The sequence below is a fragment of the Numida meleagris genome, chromosome 1 (assembly GCF_002078875.1).
Source record: "Numida meleagris isolate 19003 breed g44 Domestic line chromosome 1, NumMel1.0, whole genome shotgun sequence".
Lineage (NCBI taxonomy): Eukaryota > Metazoa > Chordata > Aves > Galliformes > Numididae > Numida > Numida meleagris.
Window position 1 is genome coordinate 170083104 of NC_034409.1, and position 22847 is coordinate 170105950.

Genomic DNA, 22847 nt, shown 5'->3' on the forward strand with positions numbered 1-22847 from the left:
TAGAATCATAGAATGGCTTAGGTTGGAAGGGACCTTTAAGATCATCTAGTTCCAACCCCCTGCCATGGGCAGGGCTGCCACCCACCAAATCAGACTGCCCAGGGCCCTGTCCAACCTGGCCTTGAATGCTTCCAGGGATGGGGCATACACAACTCCTCTGGGTAACCTGTTCCAGTGCCTCACCACCCTCTGAGTAAAGAGTTTCCACCTAACATCTAACCTAAATCTCCCCTCTTTTACTTTAAAACTATCTCCTCGTGTCCTATAACTATTAGACAGTATAAAAAGTTGGTCCTCCTCCTGCCTGTAAGCTCCCTTCGAGTTCTGAAAGGCCACAGTGAGGTTTCCCCTATGTCTTCTCTTCTCCAAGCTGAGCAAGCCCAGCTCCTCAACATTCTTCATAAGTGCTTCAACCCTCTGATCATCTTCATGGCCCCCCTCTGGACTCAGTCCAACAGCTCTGCATCCTTCCTGTACTGGGAGCCTCAGGCCTGGACACAGTACTCCAGATGGGGCATCACAAGAGCAGAGTAGAGGGGACAACCACCTCCCTCCCTGCTGGCTAACCCTCTGTTGATGCAGCCCAGGATACTGTTAGCCTTCTGGGCTGTAAGAGCACACTGCTGGTTCATGTTCAGCTTTTCGTCCATCAGGACCCCCACGTCCTTCTCCACAGGGCTGCTCTCAATGAGTTCTCCCAGTCTGCACACATATGTGGGATTACCCCAACCCAGGGGTAACACCTTGCTCTTGGCCTTGTTAAACCTCATTAGATTTTTGTACACCCTTGGTGAAGCCAGACTGGCTGACTTGGATCTCCTCCTTGTCTTGCATGTGTCTTAACATAGCTTCCAGGAAGATCTGTTCCATGATCTTCCCAGGTACATAGGTGAGGCTCACCAGCCTGTAGTTCCCTGGGTCTTCCTTCCTCCCTTTCTTGAAAATGGGAGTGATGTTTCCCTTTTTCCAGTCACCAGAGACTTGCCTATCCCTTCTAAAAAGCTTATGAAAGGTGTTTCATGTTTTATCTTCAGCTGCTGGACACATGACAAATAATCCAGCCTAGGAAAATAAACGTCATTTGAGACAGAAAAGTACACAGAGCTCAAATTCAGAGTCCAAAAAACCCAGCAATGTTACATGTTGTGGCAAATAGCACAAACCAGGGATGGCTGAGCCTCTGCAAAAACAGGCTGAATCACAACAGATTACACAGCTTGGAAGAATTTGCATATGCAAATGAGAATAGCATGGACAAAGAAGATGACAGCAGAAGCCCAAGCAGTGGATGGAAAACCCTTCCTAGTGCCAGCTGATCAGGAAGAACCAATATAATTACACCTTTAACCTAGACATATACATGTCAGTCAGTGAAACACAAGAAACGAAATCGAGCATAGATTTCCTTTCCTTGCAGGAGAAGGGACAGAAGTAAAATCCTGTACTTAAAGTATCTATTTTGCCTTGATAGAGGAATAGGAACTATAGGAGGGAGCAAATAGCAAACTGCAGTAAATACGATGTGTAATAATATCCCTGAACTGCTAAAAATATGTTTTACTTTTGTTGTTGTCTAGAGGGAGTACTAGGGATGGAACCAACGTATTTAATCAAGAGCTTGACATCTCTTGAAGGTATGGAAGCTCCCAAAAGAACACAAAATGGAATAGAATAACCCAGTAGCCTCATGTAATGACAAATGGAAAATCAAACACTAAAAAAGGAGTCAAATAAGGTGATTTCTCCAGAAATCATGGCCAAGCAAAATAGCCCATAGGGTTTGTACTCTTACATGATCACATTAGAGAAGAAATATATATAAGATACTATTTAGCATAGACTGTAAAAGATTAAAAAATACCAAAAGATATTCTCCACTGAAGCAGTAAACATTTGTATATTTTCATTTTTATATTGTTATTGATAGGAAAATGTTCCATGAATGATAAATCACAAAGGTTCAAAAACAGTGATCTTGTGCAGTCAGAATATGCTTTCATATATACTCTTTCTTTAGACTGTATCTGGTTAATTAAAAAGTTTCCCTGGAAAATATGACCAATCTTCTAGAGAAGATAGTAAAGTATAAGTAAATTATATGAGGAGCAGCCAGAAACATGACTGAGTCTCTGTTCTGCTTTCAGAGGACATATGCTTCTTTTATTTTTTTAAGGCTACTTGAAAGCAAAATCTATAGGAAAAAAAAGGCACAATGAGTAATGCTGGGCTTGCTGCCCACATTCTATGGATTGGAAACTATTGCTTTAGAGCAATGGGATCTGAAGTGATACGTAAGACACAAGACCAATATGACTGGTCTGTGAAACATGCAAACCAAAGCACTCACATTCTCACCATGCAAAAATGCAAAGTAGAAATGTCTAATAAATGACCATTAAAAACACATCCTGTTTTTAAAGCTGATTTTAAATGAAAACCAGTATACTGTATGAGATGACCAGCAGGACTGTTTTTAAGAAAAGTTAAGTTACTTATTAAAAAAAAATAAAATTATTAACACAGCTTTATTTAATCGAATGCAGTGGAGCAGAGCAAAGTCTCATGCTGTGTGAGAAACAGCTCAAATTTAAAATAAAACTTGTCTGGAAATTCTGATCAGGAAACATGAAGCATGTCATTCTGCCTTCAATTTCAGTCCTTGACCAAAACAGCTTCAAAGGACCCTAGAGTTTGTGAAGTGAATAACTGTGAATGTAAAAGATGTTAAAAGGAGAAGTTGAGAGACAAGACAGCCCATGCACTGGCTCTATATGCCACTGCTCGTCAGAGCTGCACACTTTGCTGCCTTGTTAAGATATCTCTCTTCAGTGTTCTGTGATTATAGAATTAAAGGCTATATAAACCACTAAGCATGGTGAATCAACTGATTGTTCCCTTAAAAACATCGTGTTCAAAATCAATTGCTGACAGCAGTAGGAACAATAGACCTATCTGGTGGATGTCCTTTACACTCATACAAAGGCCAGTCTTCATCTGACAGTTTGTCTCCCAAATTTCTGAGCTCCACATCTCAGAAGACTACTATCTTCACATCTGAGTATGATGCTGATGATCTACCCCATATACATGTAAATGTGTTCCAATGAACCCATTGGAGAACCTGCAGTAGCATTTTTATTTATTTAGTTGGCTTGTTATCTATATTTTAAGGATAACAAAAGCTCCAAGTGGAAGACAGAAGTTTGTGCACAAGGTTGTGTGGCTGTGCCTTTAAATAGTCTCTGTTTTACCTCCAGCTGGCCATTTGGACAACACAGTGTTGAGCCAGACTCACATGAAACCTCAAGTCTGAAAGGAGAAAAGAGAAACCGTGACTAAATAAGATTTCCTTTTATTCTGCCTGCCTGTACAAATGGAGCTTTAAAAATCATTAACTTAAATGCATTATATCACACGTCATTCACAGGACATGGTATCAGTAGCTATTTATGTGGCTAATATTTTTTATCAGTGCATAAGACTATTCCTATAAAATCTGTACACTTCAAAGGACAACTAAGTTATGCAACCAGCCTGTGTGGTTACATAAATTGCACAAAGTCCAGCTCAATAAATCCAGTGGATATCATGTGCCCAAAACCTCTTCAAAATCCTCACTTGTTTTTCATAATTTACTGCTGTAACCACAAACAGCTTAAAAAAAAACATTCTGATTCAGAGAAAATAATAATAATTACAGAGAAAAAAATAAAAGTACAGTCCCATACATAAGCAGTCTTCATATCTTTCCTTCATTCTGAATTTCAAACCTTGGTATCTAAGTGTCTAAACTTGAGAAAATAACACCTATAGGCTAACCATTAGGGCAGTGCACTGAGGTTGAAAGGACCTGAATGCTGGTGAACCCCAAACTTCACCACTGACTGCTATGTGAACTTGTTCCAGGCTGTTTGGATCTTCTATTTCACTTTTCTCCCTCTATTTTCACTTTTTGGTTATTTGTCCATATTTGCACCATCAACCTTCTGGGATCCAAGAAAACAGGAAAACTAGAAATATTGTTTTAGTAAACTTGAGTTGAATTGTATGTTAACAGTCTTTTGGATAAGACCAGTAAATAGATGCCATGATCCAGGAAAATAATGGATTTTAATTCTAAATATTATTTGGGCAATATTGAAAGTAGCAGTTAGATTACATATTAGTTGGGATAACAAGTGTCCAAATCCTCAGAAGAAAGTTAACTCTTTCCTCTCAGTAATCCTGTTCCTCCTTCAGCTGGATCCCTTGTCCCAGCCTATTCTGGAGCCAGTCTACTCCCATGTTCAAAAAAGAGTAAATCATAGAATCATAGAATCCTTGGAGTTGGAAGGGATCTCTGAACGCCATCTAGTCCAACTCCCCTGCAATGAACAAGGACACCACAGCTTGATCAGGTTGCCCAGGGCCGGGTCCAGCCTCGCCTTGAAAGTCTCCAGGGATGGGGCATCAACCACATCACTGGGCAACCTGTTCCAGTGCCTCACCACCTTCACTGTAAAAGAATTTTTCCTTATATCTAACCTAAATCTACCCTCTTTGAGCTTGAAGTCATTTCCCTTTGTTCTATCACTACAGACCCTGCTAAAGAGTCTGTCCCCTTCTTTCCCGTAGCTCCCCAGGAAGCATGTCCTTTAACTGTAATACATCTACATGAAACATTTAGAAGTGTTAGTGGGCTCCACAGCTCTCTAGCCATACCTAACCTTGCACTGATAAGAAACTTGGACACATTCCCCCAGTAAGAGCTGCACAGACTTCCAACTGATGAGTGTGAGTGTGAACTATGTACTCCTCTGCTTAAAATCTCAATGAATTATGTGTGCTCTTGCTGCCCTAAGTGGAAAGAAGATAGAGAAAAGTCGAATCTAGTTCCAGCTTTGATTTCAGTGAGGGGAAGCTCTTAAATAGGAGACTTCAATTGCAAGTCTGACATGTTTGTGGTTTTTTTTAAATAATTCCACAATTCCATAAATATGGTGGCAGAACCATATCTCTACCTGTGGTGGGAAGAGCTGGTAGTAGTTTTGACAAGAGTCTAACAGAAGTGAAGGACATTTCCAAAAATATCAGTGAAAGCAATAATTATGAGATCCATCCATTATTGGTTTTGAATTGCCACGAAAATTTGTGAGACTAGGGAAAATACAGGAGCTCTGTCCCTGGCACTTCATGGGTGGCCTTTCAAGCTTTCCAAGAGGACTCACATAATCAGTTACACTAGCTCTCCCTACATGTCTCCACTTACACAGGCATAATCACAACTGTGTGTGTTGCCAGATACTAAGCTCCACTTGCCAGTGTTAGTTAGGCCAATCCACATATTAATTTCATATTTGAGTTTTCAGGTTGTTAAAGCAGCTATTGTAGATTTTCTCTACTACTTTTCTTTTTGTCCAAGATCTCCTGGAATTACAGCTCTTCCATTTCTTCTTTGCTATATTAACTAAGGCTCCATGGCTCTACACCAACATCTACCACCTTCAGCTTTACAGAAGTTATCCAATGGCATCTATAGAAGGCAGCCAGAAAATTAAACCATAAATTATCTTCCATTTCATAGGATGTAACAAAATTATTTTAAAATTCCTTTTACTGCTATCAGAAGATATTTTTAACACGACCAACAACAAAAAAATAGATTTACAAATAAAGCCATGCAACAGATGCTGATTTTGGAAAGATGGAGGTGTAGTAGAGGAACAGGTAGCACTCCTGAGACATGGACAGAGAATTCTGCTGGAGGATGGAAGAAAAATAGCCCCCTACATATAGTGAGTTGTCTGTATTTCCAGAGTACTCAAGCAAGTATTAAGGATCCTATTTAGTATAATACTGACAGAAATAATATGCAATACATTTCATGAAGACATAATGTAAGCAGTAGAATGACTTGAAATCCACATTTGAAAAGCATTAATTCAAAGAATTTCTCATAGGTAGAAAAGCACCATATTTCCAATCTGCCATTCTAATCCCACTCTAAGTCCTGCCAGGGCTTTAGCTTAAACTCAGTGAACTAATTTCACACTCACTCTGCTACTGCAGAAGAGTTCTGAGTTTTGACAGCATTGATGTGCCCTCCTTTATTCTTGTTTCACAGTGCTCCAGCATCAGGCAACTGAAGAGGCAATCCTTCAGGCAGCTAAAGTTGTATAGACAGAATACAGTTCAAATGCATACTGTAAGAATTTAAAAAAAATCCTGGTCACCTTTAGGTTCAACAGAAGAAAGGCACAAGCAGTAAACAGCCTAATCACAGTCTAAGGTTCTGCACTGTTCAGGCAGCTTGGATATGCTAGTTCATTAAAAAAAAAAAATCAAATATGATCATCCTTCACAGAGTTTTTGGATTTGTATGTGGTAACACCACATGTTAGGTGAATATGTACCATGGATGGATGGTACTCAAATCTCCAAGAGTACTTGGAAACTTTTGCCAGATTCCTTTAAGTGTATTCCTGCTTTTCTCTTGACAACATATGGTGGATCACACCTCCATCTGGTCTATATCAGAGTGGTTTCCCTGAAGAATACTAAGTATAAAATAAATTAATCACACTACTTCAAAATAGGACATAAAACTGAAGAGAGACTTTCCAAGTTTTCCATGGCATTCAAACTCCTAGACGATGTGTCCATACTGTAAACTGTATTACTTCAATCTACTGTGTTAGACTTGTGTCCTTAACTCAAGAAGATCTTCACTTTCTGCTAACATTGTTCTACTGAATAGTCTTACTCTGCAATTTTAGTAAGGTCTTGTAAAACTTTTCTGTGGATTTTCTCCCATTGTGGAAAGCCACTCAGTCTATACTAAGCACTTCCATAGTCTACAAGAGTCAAAGAAGAAACGTTTTGTTGAGTGCAGGAACCTTGAGTAGGCTCCTGCGTGTGAACTGGATGCTTTGCTGACTGTAGAGAGCTCCACTGAAGACCACAGAACCACATAATCATAGAATGGCTTAAATTGGAAGGGACCCTAAAGACTGACGAGTTCCAGTCGCCCTATCATGAACAGGGCTACCACCCACCAGCTCAGGCTGCCCAGGATCCCATCCAACCTGGCCTTGTACACCTCCAGGGATGAGGCACCCACAGCTTCTCTGGACAGACTGTGCCAGTACCTCTTGTTAAATTGAGTGAGTACTTTTGTGACAGCTCATGTGAGCTCTCCTGGTCATGTTAACACACACTCACACACTCAGTGAAAGCCCAAGGGGACAGAGACAGGAAACAAGCATGGAATACCTAAGCACATGAGCCATGGCCAATAGGTACTGTACAGGAATGCCAGCTTTCCAGTGATTTCCAGGTTCAAAACCTGTAACAACTTTGTTTATATTAAAAATGAATACACCTTCTCTTAGCCAAAATAATCAAGATGACAAAATATAAAAGCAAACAGAATGAAAACAAAACCAAAGATCTAAGTCAACAGATTATGAATTAGTTAAAAAGGCCATTTGGCACCATATTTTTCTTTCTTCTCCCTGTAGCTGTTACAGAAATCCATAATGCACATTTTTGGAGAGCACACGCTTTTCTTGTAGTTAGTTCTCCCAGACTGCATGGCTGTAGAATAATAATCAAGATCTTCGTGTGAAAACTGGCTCTTTCTAGGAGGTAAAATTTTGAAAGAAGCCTCATGCAAAAGAACTCTTTTATTCAAGAAGAGAAGGCATATGTAAGAAAACTGAAAAGCAACATATTTTACACAGGGGCCTTCTATATGACATTTCATTAATCTGTGTGGGTCATTTCTATGAGATACACTCAAGCACTAGTCAGCAATAAAAGTAGAATTAGGCATTCATATAGACAACGAGAACATACAAGGCTCTTCTTGAAAAGCTAAAATTTAAAGACATAAATTATTCTTACCTTAGGCTCACAAGCTAATGAAAAATCTGGGAGGAGGAAGAACTTTCTGAAATTCAGGCTATGCCCACAGCTATCAGTCTGACCGTGCATATTATCTTTCTTGGATGCTGGCTCTGCAGAGAACTGGATACTGAATTAACAAGCAGCTCTTCTTATCTCACAGATAAATAAAGTGTTCCTGCTATTATCTCTGGTGCTCGCAGGTATTTTCCAGAGGCCTCCGGGAAAAATAACATACTGTGACTTACCCTGTACCATGCCATTCCCCATGGTTCCTGAAGACATCATGCCTCCCAAGGTTTCTCAATCCATCAGCTGACCCTGGATGCTCCAGTGAGGTGTCCACAAGGCAGAGCTACACCAGCTGTTATATACTCAGTCTGCAAGAGTTCAGCCTGTCTCTCACCCAAGGACTTGGAGGGAAGGACCCAGCAGAGCTGTGTCTGCAGCCCTGCTTGGTGTGGACAGGACTGAACTTCACAGGTGCTCAGAAGAGCTTCCCAGGATCTGATGGAAACCAAAGCACGCTGCAGAGCAGCAGTCTGCCAGAATCATGCACACAGGACCATGTCTGCGCTAAGAAATGGGCCCAAACCAAAGCCCATTTGCAAACTAGCAGTTATGGAAAACTAAACTTCTGTGCTAATGACCCGTCTCCTTACCTAAGTCTCTGAACTGGGATTTGAATCAAACACTGTGGGCTGGGTTTATGTTTAAAATTTAGTCATATGGTACTTACTGTATCACCACTTGAAGGTCAATGTTGCCTTAGAGAGCTGCTTTTTTTCAGTTGCTCCACATCATGCTGTTGGATAGAAAACAATTCCTATAACATTAGAATCTCTGGATTCCAATATATATGTATGTATATATACACATATATTTATCTTTCTTTTTGTGAAAAAATCAAATTGATCAAACCATAGGTAAAAGAGTATTTTGAATAAACAAAAAATCAACACTCTAAGTTTCTATTTCCTAGAGGAATAAGAGCCTGGAAGCCTGAAAGATGCAGTCATTAGTAATTTAAGCTCCTGCGATCACAGAGAGTACAGACAATTTTCCAGCAAGGGAAGCATTATGCCTCTCTGTACATGCTTAGGCTCTATCCTCCTGAGGAGCTCAAGCTGAAAATGCCAGCACAACTTTCCCAGAAACACACTGTACTTCACAGCAATGTTCCAGCCTGCAGGAGAGACAACACCAGAAGGCCAAAGGAAAATGAGCAGAATGGCCAAATGATTTACAGCATCCATTGAAGGCAGTGTTGTTAAAAATGAGGAAAACATCTCTACTTTCTCCAGTTTCAGCACTCAAGTCACTTGGTGCCATATAGTTATGCCAAAACCTCGCACCTTTGTATGCAGACCCATAATTAACAAGGCATAAAGAGGAAGAAAGAGGTAATAATGAGCTATTGTGTATACGAATAGTGCAACAAGCAAAATCCTTCACTTGGTATTTTGAAAAATCAGGTTAGGAAATAAAACGAATTCTTTCTCACTCTACACAGAGCATTTTTGTAGTTTTCCACCCTGCTGCGGTATTCAGCAATATAAATTTCTCTCTCCCTCTGGCCTAAGAAAGCAGCACTGCAATAGCATTGACAGGAGCAATGAGGTCAGAAAATACTTTGATTTCTACCGCACCGCCTGCTGCATTCTCTACTGAGCCTCCCCTGATAACTGAAGGATCCTTATCTATAAAAGCCATTAATATTCTGAGGTTTGGGCTATTCTTTTCCAGTTTTTAATTGCTTTCAGTACCAACTCAGTAACTCTGTAATGCTGCATTATGAAAAACTTCTGACTCCTACCCAAAGCACTGCAAACACAGACAGGGAGTATGAGAGCTCACCTGTGGGAAAGCTGCATTGTGCTTCCAGGTGTGTTCTCCAAGGTAATCAGGTGTGAGTGTCAGAGCCCTCCCCTCTCTGTCACTGCCCAGCATCCTGCAGATCCAGATGTGTCAAATCCTTCTCTAGACTATATTCTGCCCCAGCAGGAGTGCGCCAAGGCCAAAGTAGGTGGTTTTCCTTGCGTCTGAACAGATGCCCAAAATCTTATGTGTGAAGATCTATATGCCTTGACGCTTACCAGCAAAACTTCCAGGGTATCAAACATATCCTTTGTAAAGTAATGGAGTATGCATCAAGTGCATTGATTGACTGCAAAATAAAGATAATTTAACTGCTTTGGTTTGATGTTTAAGATGTAAAAAGAAAGGGATTATCATATCAAATCAGACTGCTGATCTGCCTATCCAGTAAAAATTTGTGGGATAACCCATCCAGAGAAGGGTCTTGCTCACTCCAGACAGACATGCTGAACTATGTTCTGAAGTTCAGGTACTTAGCCAAAACTAATTTAATGTTTCCACTATACAAACATGCCTAATCTCTTGATGCCTGCCAAACTTTGTTCAAACTGCTAATCCTACTATCATCTAAACTAAGAACTTCTCCATAAATTCAGGTCCTGATGGGTTGTCCAGACTCGTCTCCGGATGAAAAAGTCTACTTATAATTGGCTCCAGAAAGTGAGTCAGCAGGTTAACTTATATCAACATCATCAGCAAGCCTGGTAGAGTCAAGAGAAAATGTATTAATTCATCATCAAATAATTTTTTTGTAGTGAAAGTGAGTGTCATTGGAGTGCAGAAAGGACAACTCTTGAACTGCTCTTTGATGCCAACAGAAAATGTGTTACTGCAATTACAAATGTCTTTCAGAGATCTCATGTCACTGATGGAAAATTAGATAATAAGAACTAGAAAAACTCTCAGCTTACATTTCAAAACCTGCAATACTGAAAAGACTAGCATATAAATATACGTAGGTCGATCCAAAAGTAATGCCTTCTATTTGTTTCCATGGAGACTAAAACAGATACAAAGAGCACAATAACACTATTTAATAGAGCAAATTCTCAGCTCCAAAAAACTATTTTTCAACACAGTCACAACCATTAGCTGTGCATTTTCACCAGCAATGAACAAGAGCCTGCATGCTGCGCTCGTAAAAGTAGGCACCAGTGAAGGTGACCCACAGTCTCTGTTGTCACTGCTGAAATGCACCACCCTTCACCCACTGAGCTCACATCCACTCTTTTGTCTCCATAAACGTTCAGCAAGTGTCAACGAATGTCAGTGGGTGCCATTTTTTCCACATGGAGGAGTTCAATTTCACCCCTTTGCTTCATATGCATCTCCATATCAGATGCCATTTTGTCAGACTGCCCCTCTGTTACCAGCTGTCACACGGCAACAAAACGTAATGGAATATTGGTGGGAAGGTTCAGCCTCTACTGCTATATCAGCACTATCTGCCTCTGACACTGTGGGCCAACATAATAAAATGATATCAGCACTATCTGCCTCTGACACTGTGGGCCAACATAATAAAATGGGAGGCATTACTTTTAAAGAAGCCCTCATATATTAATGTATACATTAACTATATATATATATATAAAAGAACAGCACCAAATGCTTCTCACTCCTGAGTCCAACCCCATCCCATGAATTATGATGGAAAGTTGGCTATTCATTGTTTGAAGTGGCACACAGAATCAGACACATCAGGTCACTCTGCAAAAGACTGTGCACCTAGTGTTATGTATCAGTACTGTGGTAAGCAGAAAGGCCCATCAAACTGCATTTTGCAAGTGTGGAAGGACAGTTTGAGTACCAGTGTAGAATTATAACCGCTTCCTGTGGGTATCCTAGAAAGTTCTTGCTGAACCTGAGATTTGCATGATGAGAAAAGGAAATAGGACCCATTTCAACCTTCCATTGTTTTGCAAAAGGAAATATTGCTCCAAGCTTCCTAGAGACCTTGTATTTCCATGAAATCATGTTTTTAAAAAGCAGGAGATGTCAAAGAAAGTCTCTGAAGTGCAAATATACAGTCAAAGTGTTCATAAATATCTGTGAGGAGATTCCTAGAGAGACATGGAGTCAGCAAGTTCTGTTCACTGGCTAGTTAACTCCTGCTGATCTATGTTATGTTGACTAGCAAAGGCATGGTCTGGTTGGTTGGTTGGCTGTGTTTGTTTTTTTCAGAGAGACCAATTTCACCTTCCCTTAAAAAAAAAAAAAAAATATGGAGATGTGGTCCATCCCTTCCTGTTGGCATCCCAGGAACATTTTTGCAGTAGAGGTGATTTGATTCCAAAAAAACAAGGTGTCCAACCATCACTTCTGCTTGAACCCAAAGGAAAGAGGCCAAGAGCTGACCAAACTCCACTCATTGTGGACAGGCTATAATGGGGCAATTCTCCCAACCATAACAGACAGAAATAAAGAAATAAATGATTTTTTTTTAATTTAACTGTGATGCAGATTGTTGTCTAACTGCCTTTTCTGAAAGCTCTCTTCAGGGCTGTATACAGAAAACAGTTAACGGTGTTCTGCTTAGCACCATCCTGTGCTGACTTGTCTATTGCCAAGGAATGCAGTCCAAGGAAGAGAAGCACACTCAGTCTCATCAAACAAATGCACAACGTACTAGTAACATGCTCTGGTGTTTGGGCTGGGTTGTTAGATTGGTTATCTCACAACGCTTTCACAGCATAATCATTCAGAGCAGAGATTGCCAGAATATGCTATTCATTAACTGAAGCAACAAAAAGCTGTATAGGCAACAGTGCAACTAAGTGCATTTTGATTAGGAATAAAAGGAGTAGCAAAAATATTATCATCTATGGTTATATATTGACAAAGTAAACCGATTGTTATGTTCACTATACTACAGTCTTGCAAAGCTCTCTCCAACCTTAGCCTTTGCAGGAAGCAACTAGTGAAATTAGAAATGTTGGCTGTGTAAAGCATCTGAGTTTACTTCAATTAGCTGCTTTTGGAAAAATATGAGAGGGTAAAAATTTGTGTTTGAAACCTGGCCACCTCAGTGGCCATGGGGCTCTGTATCTTAGCCCTGTGGAGCACTATCAGCGATGCCCATGGTCCTGCTCCATAGATAGCTCACAGCCATGCACTGTTCATCCTCAAAGCACTTCTTTGGAAGCGCTGCCCTCACTCCTTACCCCCAAACAGGCCGTATACTTTACTCCTTGACCACAGTTATGTAGCACAGGGATGTGCACTGTTACTCTCACCTTTGGGTGGAATGGCCACCACAAGACAAGGGGCTGCATGGCTGTGCTTGGACCCACACCTGGGGTTAGATTTCATCTTGGACTGAGCTTCTAACACTGTTTATGTACTCCCAGCTCAGAGTAAAGGCTGACAAAATCAGAGTCACTTTTTCCATTTGCTTTCCACGGTTCTTGGATTAGATGCTGTGGGAACAGATGAGGTTTCATAAAGAAAAGCTCTGCAGCCTGCCAAAAGCCCTCCCTCACCAGAAAAAAAAATAAAACAAAACAAAATTAAATAAAAAAACACAGAAAGAAACCATTTCAGTTGCTTCCAAGTGTTCAGATTTTCTAATGATTCTGATTTTAATGAGCAATCTTTTCAAAGCCCCTGGGTAGAGGTTAACTGAAGCAAAAAGCAGCCATTTCCCCCTATATTTGTGGCAGCCTGTAGCCCAGTGAGAAAGAGACAGATTCCTCTGTGGTTCCATCCATAAACAAGTTCCTATAGTACAAGTGGGTTACACAAAGGGCTGGGGACCAAGACAGCTTGCGGTTTTCCCAGAGCCAAGCCTCCACTGTCTGCCTGGATGAGGTGGCAAGGGATTTCACACCCACATCTGAAAATGCACTCCTGGAACAGGCAGAGATACAGACAAGGAGGGGAAGTATAATCAAATATTCCCCTGGAGAGGCTGTGTTTTCCCTGTGCAGATGTGAAGTGAGTGCTGCAGTCAGTACTCCTACAGACGGTGTGCAACTTTTGAGGAGAAAATCATTTACAAATGCTATGAAACAGTCACACAGCAAGTGATCTATTTGAGAATGCATCCAAAGAATTTTAGTTACTACTACAACAACCAAAAAAAGAGGTTTTGTGATCAAAAATTACTAAAGGAAATATTTCCTGTGGTTTTTCTACCAATTAAATCCTGTCTAGTAAAATTTGCAATGATCTGAAAACAGCCTGTGTTAAATGACAGACAAATAAAACAGGAAGAAACAGTTATCTGAAAGATAGACTAGCTTAAAATTAGTTTAAATCAATAGCTTTCTATTAGTTAGTGGGCTGTAGGATGGGTTCAATGTGCTATTGTAAGTCTGAGGAAACACCTGACAGTAAAACATGAGGAGTTTATTAACTGAGTTGGAACTGGGAAGAATTGTACTAAGTCTACTTCTTCTAACCTGCATAAGCCCTGTTAAAGACAGCTCTGTGAAAACTGTTTCCTTTGAGGGCCTTTATTAATTCTTTATTAATTATTTAGTAATTCACAGCACACAAATTTGTTGTCCATTTTACAGTCTCAGTTCCCTTGATGTTCAGTGGCATCTTCTGGGAGATTAGTCAGACTTCCTAAAATTAGCACCAGACTACGTTGGAATGTCAGTGGAAAGAAGCAACATCTCCTCAAGAACTCTGGAGAGATATCCTGCTCCCTTGCTCTGTCTTTGTAGAAATTGATACCTACATCCACACTGGATCCAACCTATCTATCTTCCACCTGGGAGATGAAGGATTTGGTGGCCACGTCTCTTACCTTCTGCAGATGAAGGTGGGAGATGCAATGACCTGGCTTCCTTCATCCAGAAAAGGCTCAAGCTTTCTATTAACTGGCCCAGTCTTCAGGACTGAAGGTCACTGAGGAGAAATTTCTTAGTAGGATCAAATGATTTTCTGCGTGGGTGTTTAAATAAAGGTGCGTGTATTTTTAAAAGAGCAATTCTCGGAAGATCTACCTTCTAGTAATTGTCCCACAGCCCACCCAGACTTACCAATGCTGCTCACTTAAGAGTCATCATAGATTTGAGTATAGTACTTCAATGAAAAAGCTACAATTTTCTGAAAGCTAAGAACTTACACGACAATTTTCTCCGTTACCCAGTACCAAAAATTTTCACATGGTTTGGTGAAGAGTTACATTTTAGGGACAGCAATGTGATAAACAAGCCACATTCCAGACAGCCATGCAAATTTTTCTGAGCCTAGCACGCTGTTCATCACTGGAAAAACATAAGCAGTGCTGGCGACTACACTGACAAACAGTGTTTTGTATCTGAGGATTTGCTCTATCAAACAGTGTTATTGTTGTCTTTATATCTGTTTTAGTTTCCATGGAAATAAATAGGAGGCATTACTTTTGGAGCAACCTATGTGTAATGGTAGTGAGATCCTAACATAGGTCCTTAGGTGCATACCATAGATCCCTCTGGTATGAAGTGCATATTCTTCCTTCGTAAGGCTTCAGTTTGTTTTTAATGATGAGGTTTATTGCAGTGGTTTGCTTTGGTGTGATAAGCTAAATTGAAACAAAACAGTTGTCTTTTTCAGACAGACTTTGTGTGTAAAGAACTTTAGTTATATCATCTGAAGCTTGAATATGACCAGGAAGTGGTGGGTTAGGGAGTGCGAGAGGTATGCTTTAGTTTTGTTTTAATTTTTTTTTTTTAATTTTTTTTTTAATTTTTGTGAATAGCAAAATTCTTACATAGGCGTCAACATACTCTCATGGGCAACATATAAACCACCTTTTTTTTTTTCTATCAAGTGTCAGAACTATACTTTTCTTTCCAAATTCATCAATTATAGATTATGAGAGTTCTTTTCATGTCTACAAATCACGTTTTAAGCTATCAGCACCCAGTAGTGGCAAGATCACCTCCACAGCCATGAGAACTCCCATATCTGAGGACACAGCTGGATGAGAGCTGTTGATTCAGCATCCTTCCTGCCACACCTAGGTAGATTTAAAGCGGTCTTCCACTAGCCAAATACTAGTACTTCTCGTTAGATCATGTCTAGACATAGTCTAGACCAGGCCCAGTCCCCACAGACAGGTACTCACTCCAGTCCTCAAGCCCAGATGTCCACATACAATCCTCTCATCCAAATGGGTATGCACCCACCTACACCCCTTTTTCTCTAAGGTTCCTTGTTACTTTCCTAGAAGAAACCTAAATTCCCTGGACAGGAGCCTTGCCACCCCCATCAGCTGAAGATATATGACTGAGAGAGAGGCCAGGACTCTGGGGAGAGCTGATGTGGCCAAGATCAAGGTTAACAAACCATATTAATGAGATACAGGGAAAAGCAAGCCAAGCTGATTTAGTTCCTTGGTATCTACTGTCATTTTTGATTACTTACAGTACTGAAGACACAGGGCTGACAGATACAAGAAGAAGCTATGGATGACCCAAGGTCTCTGACACTGTGCTAGATACCCAAACTAAGGCATTCAAAGCCATATCATAAATGGAGCAAGGTGAAATGTCATCATATTTTCCTTTTGAAAACTAGTTTAAAATTTTGCAAAATGGACATTTAATAAAGAAGGCATGATGGAAAAGAGTGTGAAGTAGATTATTCCCCTAATCTAAGGACTTCTGCTGCTTACTCTTGATTCCTCCGACAAACATGCCCCAAACTCATCAATAAAATTTTTAACCCATAATTCACCATGATTTATGTGCACATATGTACAACACATACACTTTTATTCTTTTCCATTCAGCAGCCCAAAGCAGCCAGCATCACTTGCACTCACTTCCAGTCAAAACTGCAAAGTATCAATGCCCAGCTAAGGTGCTGTAAGATATGAAAAACATAGCATCTACGATAGGCAAAATTCAAACTTATTCCTCTAATCTGGATCAATATGGCCTTATCATTTTTCACAGAGTAATATGCATAATTAGGGCTGAGTTCACAAGTCAGCCCCAGGTGCTTTCTTCTGCTCCACTGGTGTAAAGAATCTACAAAGTTGTCTTAACTGTCTGTTTTCTGCACAAGATCAGGTCAGAACAGACCAATGCTATTAATCAGAGCAGGGTAGGTTCTGGGACAGAGTATACAGTGAAATTACAGACATTTATCAGCAGACTTCTGCCTGAATTAGGCGCTAGTCTTCAGTTCAGTCCTTGTTGATGATGATCTATGCCTGGGGAGTACAAAATGCACTGTCAAAGGATATATATGAGGGCTGCTCTGAAATTAATGCCTTGGTCTACAATATCAGAGGCAGATATTGGTATGGCAGTAGACGTTGAACCTCCCTGTCAACAGCTGATTACATTTTGTTGCTGTGCAACAGATGGCAGCAGAGGGGCAGACTGACAAAATGGTGTCTGACATGGGAGCACATATGAAGCAAAGGAGTGTCGCTGAATTCCTCCATGTGAAAAAAATGGCACCCACTGACATTCATCAATGCTTGCTGAACGTTTATGGAAACCAAACAGTGGATGTGAGTAAAGTGAGGCGGTAGGCGGTGTGTTTCAGCAGTAGCAACAGTGAAAGACAATTCATGTTCTGACAGACATGCACCGTTGTCACACTGCAAAATGAAGAGTGTCGTGATCAGCTCATCCACATGAATCAGCTAATTATGACCAGGGAACTGTGCACATAGCTGAATATTGGCTTCAGTGAGTTGGAAAAGATGGTGGCAACGGTGGAATATTGTGAAGTTTGCTCCAGGAGAGTCCCACAAATGCTCGCAAAGAAACAGAAGGAACACTGTATGCAAGTGTGTCAGGGCCTACTGAATGAATATTAGGCTGATAGTGTAGCACATTGCCGATCTTGGCTGGACTATCTGTATAGTCTGGATTTGGTGCCTTCTGACTTCCATTAGTTTGGGTCAATGAAAGACAGACTGAGTGAGCAGCGTTTTCCTAGGAATGACACTGTCATAGCAGCTGTAAAACAGTGGGTCACCTCTACTGGTGTAGATTTTTACAACCACAACATACAGGTTCTTGTTCATCACTGGTGAAAATGCATAGTCAATGGTGGTGACCATACTGAAAAAACAGTGTTTTGTATCTGAGAATTTGCTCTATCAGATAGCATTATTGTGCTTTTTGTATTGGTTTTAATCTCCATGGAAATAAATAGGAGTCTTTACTTTCAGAGCAACCTCTGTACTTTTTAACAAAAACTTGAAATGACAATCTCAACAAGATGTTATATTGCAAATATTTAGGGAAGGGTGCTGTTTACTTTACTCAACTGTATCTCATCTTTTTCCAGCCTAACAAAGAATTTAAGAATTTAGAAAACATATACTGTGGGCTTTATGTGACAATTTTTTTAAGAAATGTTTTTTACCCAAATTACATACATAGGAGCAAACAACAGAACTCTTCAGGTAAAATAAATGTTTCAAAGTTATATCTCATCAACATTTTACAATTAAATTTTTACTCGTTGCTTATAGAAAATTAAAGCCAAGGAGTAAACAATATCAATGAAATGTGACGTAGGTATCAATAGAAAGCATAAAGCTAAATCCAAATCCAAATGCCTCATGGCAAGAATGCTTGGTATTTGATGCAATTCCAAACTGGCCCACCTACCTCAGTAGGTTCATTTGAAGCCCCAGATAATCGACCTTATTTCATTAGCTTCATCCATAGGAGATAATAGTTGTGGTATGAATGCCTACATCTCCTATCCCCAAGTTGGACACACATCATGAGAATTCAGATCATTTTTGCTTACTCCAACTGGGTCAAACATGATGGCTGTGGGCACAGGCTGAAGCTGGAGACAGGCGGTTCTTTCTAGTGCAGCAGAAGCAGGAGAGACACCATGATGGCAACACAGAGGCATAAAAGTTGGAGGACATTAAAACAGGAACAAAAGACATCTTACACCCGTGGTAGACCCACATCTGCTTCCAGCATTTTTTATGATTTTAGACTTTGATCCATGGTTCTGAAGTGAGATCTCCATCATAGGAATGTGTGTGACAAAAGTCACTGTAAGGATCCCAGGACTTGAGAGATGGCAATGAAGAAGAGAAGATACAGAAACACTGCTTAATATTTCAGCATAAACAGTTTCTATTGCAAATGATCTAGGAGTTACTAGGATATAAGGTGTCAAATGAACTCCACCTGAGAATTTATTTTTCTAAAAATGTGACTATCCTCTGTGAAAGTCTATGGTAAAATAGCATCACATGGTTCAACACTTACTAGATCAAGCACATTGAATGTGTACTGAATATGTACATGTTTTAGGTTTGGGTTGTCTTTTTGTTGTTGTGTTTTTTCCTAGCACAAATGGAAAAAAAACTGTGCAACAGTTAGCCAGGCTGGATTAATTCAGGTTCCACTGGTTAAGCTAGAAATCACGAGGCAAGAAGGAACGTAAGACTTCAACGGCTAGTTCTTGAGTCTCTACAGACTCCAGTTCTTCCTCCAAGAGATATTAAGGGATCTTTACTGAAGAGATGTAAGTTTAAGGAAAATAAATCCTCAGAGGAAGTTGATATGATGCGGATTTACGCTTTTTTTTTAGCACGTTCATAGGTATATTTTCAGATTATTTTAGTTGAGTATCTAGCCTGATAACAATAAGACCATTCCTTCTACAAACAAAATTAGAAGAGTAAAACAGATTTTAGAAGAGTAAAATAGACACTTGAGATATAAACTCATGAACAACATCGTAAGAATGTTAAGACAGAGTAAGGTATAAGTTAAATGACACAGAGAACCACCGCATTTGCATTTTGGGTCTACAGTGGACTGCCAAATCTGGCTGCTTATTCTTCCTTACAAGGGAAGGAAGGAAAAAAGTTATCTATGTTTCACTGATTGAACACAATGTAATGACTTGTTTTGGCATAAACCATGGCATCCATCCTGTTTTATTCTTGTTTGCCTGTGTGATTATTGCAGTACAATCTGAGCTCCTTTCACTTGGACAGAAACAGCCATCCACTGTTCTGTGCTTTTCTCATCAGTTCTCCAGGAGCAGAAAAGAGCAGAGCCAGAAACTGGTCAGTTTCGTACTGTTTGAATTTGGGTTTTACTTAGTTTGACATTCGAGTTTTCTAAGGGGGTTGTTTATTTTCATGTTGCATTAGGTTATTCTTTAAAATACATGGTGACGTGTTTATCTTAGAAAAAGCTCGTCTGAAAGAACAAAATATGCTGAGATTTGTAATGATCCTTAGTTCCCCAGTGACTTCTTTCCAAATCCTCAGACTGCCAGGAAAAGTTCATGAGTGTTGCATTGTGCAGAGAAGCAAATCATCAACCTAGAGATTTAGGACAGCTTTTAGCTATCCCTGGCCTGAGTAACTAAGTATTTCAATGAGCTTTTGAAACCAACGACAAATGCCACAGGAAGACAGGGTTTGTCCGAAGGACAAGTTTCATCTTGGCCCCTTTATAACTAGAGTAGACAAGCAGCAGTAAACTTTATTATTTCAGACATCCTAAGAGCTAAAAAGACTCATGTCCAGCTAAGTAACATTGCTGTAGTGAAAAAAAAAATAATAATAAAGTCATGGTTAACTGCCTTAACATTCAACTGCTTGAATGTTATTGCACCACGTAACAAATATGCCTGATGCAGGGAGATATTTTTTTTCCCTGGCGTAGCCTCCCAGCTGCTAATCAACAATGGTTTAGGGTCTAGCTGAGCCAAAAGTCATATTTTGATTATGAAGTTTACTTGCTATCTGAGGTTTTATTCTCCACAAACTAGCTGAACTATTTTTTTACTATGTCTAATTTAGCCTTCTGTCGTTTCAAACATTTCATGATTTACTTGTTCATTATATAAAAAGTGACTTCCTTCTGTTTATCTTGCAGCTACTGCCTATTAAAAAAAAAAAAAAAGTGAGAAATTCTGGCTGGCAAGCTGTGCAGAAGAAAGGTATCTGGGTTGTTGGTTGACACTCAGCTAAATAGGAGCCAGCAGTGTGTCCAGGTGGCCATTCTGACTTGTATCAGAAATAGCACAGCCAGCAGGAGGTGGTCATCCCCTTGTACTCAGCTCTGGTGAGCCCGCGCCTTGAGTGCTGATAGACAGTTGGACTAGGTGATCTTAGAGGTCTTTTCCAATCTTAATGATTCTATAATTCTGTGATTCTATGAAGTTGTTAACAATCATTCTTTATTCACCTCTTTAACATTCACACTATGGTTTGCTATCACATCCCCCCCAGTTACATCTTGTTCAACGTTAAGATTTTTAGTCTTCTGTCTTTGCATATTATAATTTCATACTTTTAACCTTTATTCTTTTCTGTAATTTTTCCTGTTATGGCTCATAGGATGACCTATGTTACCATGACAGAAGGTAAGGCTATTTTTAAACTACAGACTGAATTGACCAACAAAGCCTAGATATCTTCCAGGCAAAAACGGAAAAAAAAAAAAGAAAAAAGAAAAAGCCCACAAAAACAGTGTCAAAGAGTCACTGTGGATTTTTCAGCATTCTTGGCCTTCCATCCATCGCTGACTTGTTCTTGCTCAGCTTCAAGCTCCTGAGTGCTGTAATACACTCTGTACTTTTCCCTCCTGCAGTGCTTTGGCTGCAGGTGCTCATGAACAGCTCTAGCACAGTGTGGCTGTAATCTTGGGTCTAAAGCTGTGTGAGAAAATTGAGAACATCCTTGTCACGGTCCTCTCCCCAGGCCTAGGAGCTGCATTTGGGCTTAGACACAGCCCACAGTCCTTGCCCACATTGCATTGTAGGGATGTCTGTGCTTGGCCTTGTGTCATCCTGACCTCATCTCTGATCCGCTCACTTGCCTTCCCAGCTTGGTCTCAGCTCAAGTACATCACCATGGACTTGTCTGGCAGTCAGAGCCGTTGTATACCTGGTTACTATTCCCAGACTTTCTCTGCTCTTCTTACTTGGATACCATGGGAAGGGGCTCTTGCTCTTTGCTCCAGGCTCACCTTTTGCAGAGCAGGCCCACGTGTTGAAATGGTTAAGATGACTGGATAAAAAATAGATAAGTAATGGTGAACACCAGAAGTGCAAGATCAAATTCTAGAACAATGGGGTTCATTCACTACTCAGAGTATATGTCTTTCAAAAAACACTTCTTGAGGCAGGATACCTCATAGTTAGGACTGTCAAAAAGCTTCAGATAGACCTGACAGATTAGCATGACTATCAGTCCTTTGCTTCTTGTTAGGAAAATTTATCTGTTCCATTCCATGTAGATGGAATCATTTCCATGAAACAAACTGACAATGAGCTAAAGTATAAGCAAAAATTACATGGATATGAAAATGGTGCTTAGCCAGCTACCCTGTAAAACTGTTGAAGAACAAAGTATGTTATAAAGATTGTCAGATAGCTAGGAGTTGCATAACTAAAATTGGTTTCCATAGTGGTTTTAGGTGATTCACAGTCCTGTCACTTTTTAATCTTTTGGCAGGCAACTCTCACTAGTTGAAAGAGGTTTTGAAGGAGTCTTTATACACAGTTCAAGTAAAACCTCTTGCTGGAGTGGCTAAATCATTATAAATTCAAGGCCTTTCCTCTTGATGTGGAATCTTATCTAAGTGAATAGTCCCAAGATATTATACAAATCCAGTGTAAGACTAGGAGAATTGTCTTTCTTTTCTAATAACTCATCTGTAATCCAGGTGGAATATAGCAGATGCAAAACAAGACCTAAATATTCTAAACCTTCTCTCAAGAATCAGTTTAAAGAGATACTGTTTATCACATTATAAGAAAGGACTACTTTCAAATTGAAATATGTCATCTCAATGCCCTAAGCTCCATGTTCCACAGTACTCCATGAAAAGTTGAGGGGAGGTTCCCTGTCTTTTCTGACAGCAAGCTGACCGTTGGACAGAATTTACATTTTGTAACTTCCCTGGATCCAGAAGAGGAAGAAATGACCCAGAAGGAATTTTATGTGTAAATGAGAGAGCGTATGCTGAGGTGGAAATATTTGTCCTATTGATATGTGGTGAGTACAGCAAGGCAGGCTCTTTCCATTTCACAAACATGCACAATGCACATGGCTGTGTGAACAAATAGGGAGGGAGGTCCATCATAATAATGCTAGAGCTTTACACAAAAATTACAGGAGGGACAAAGGA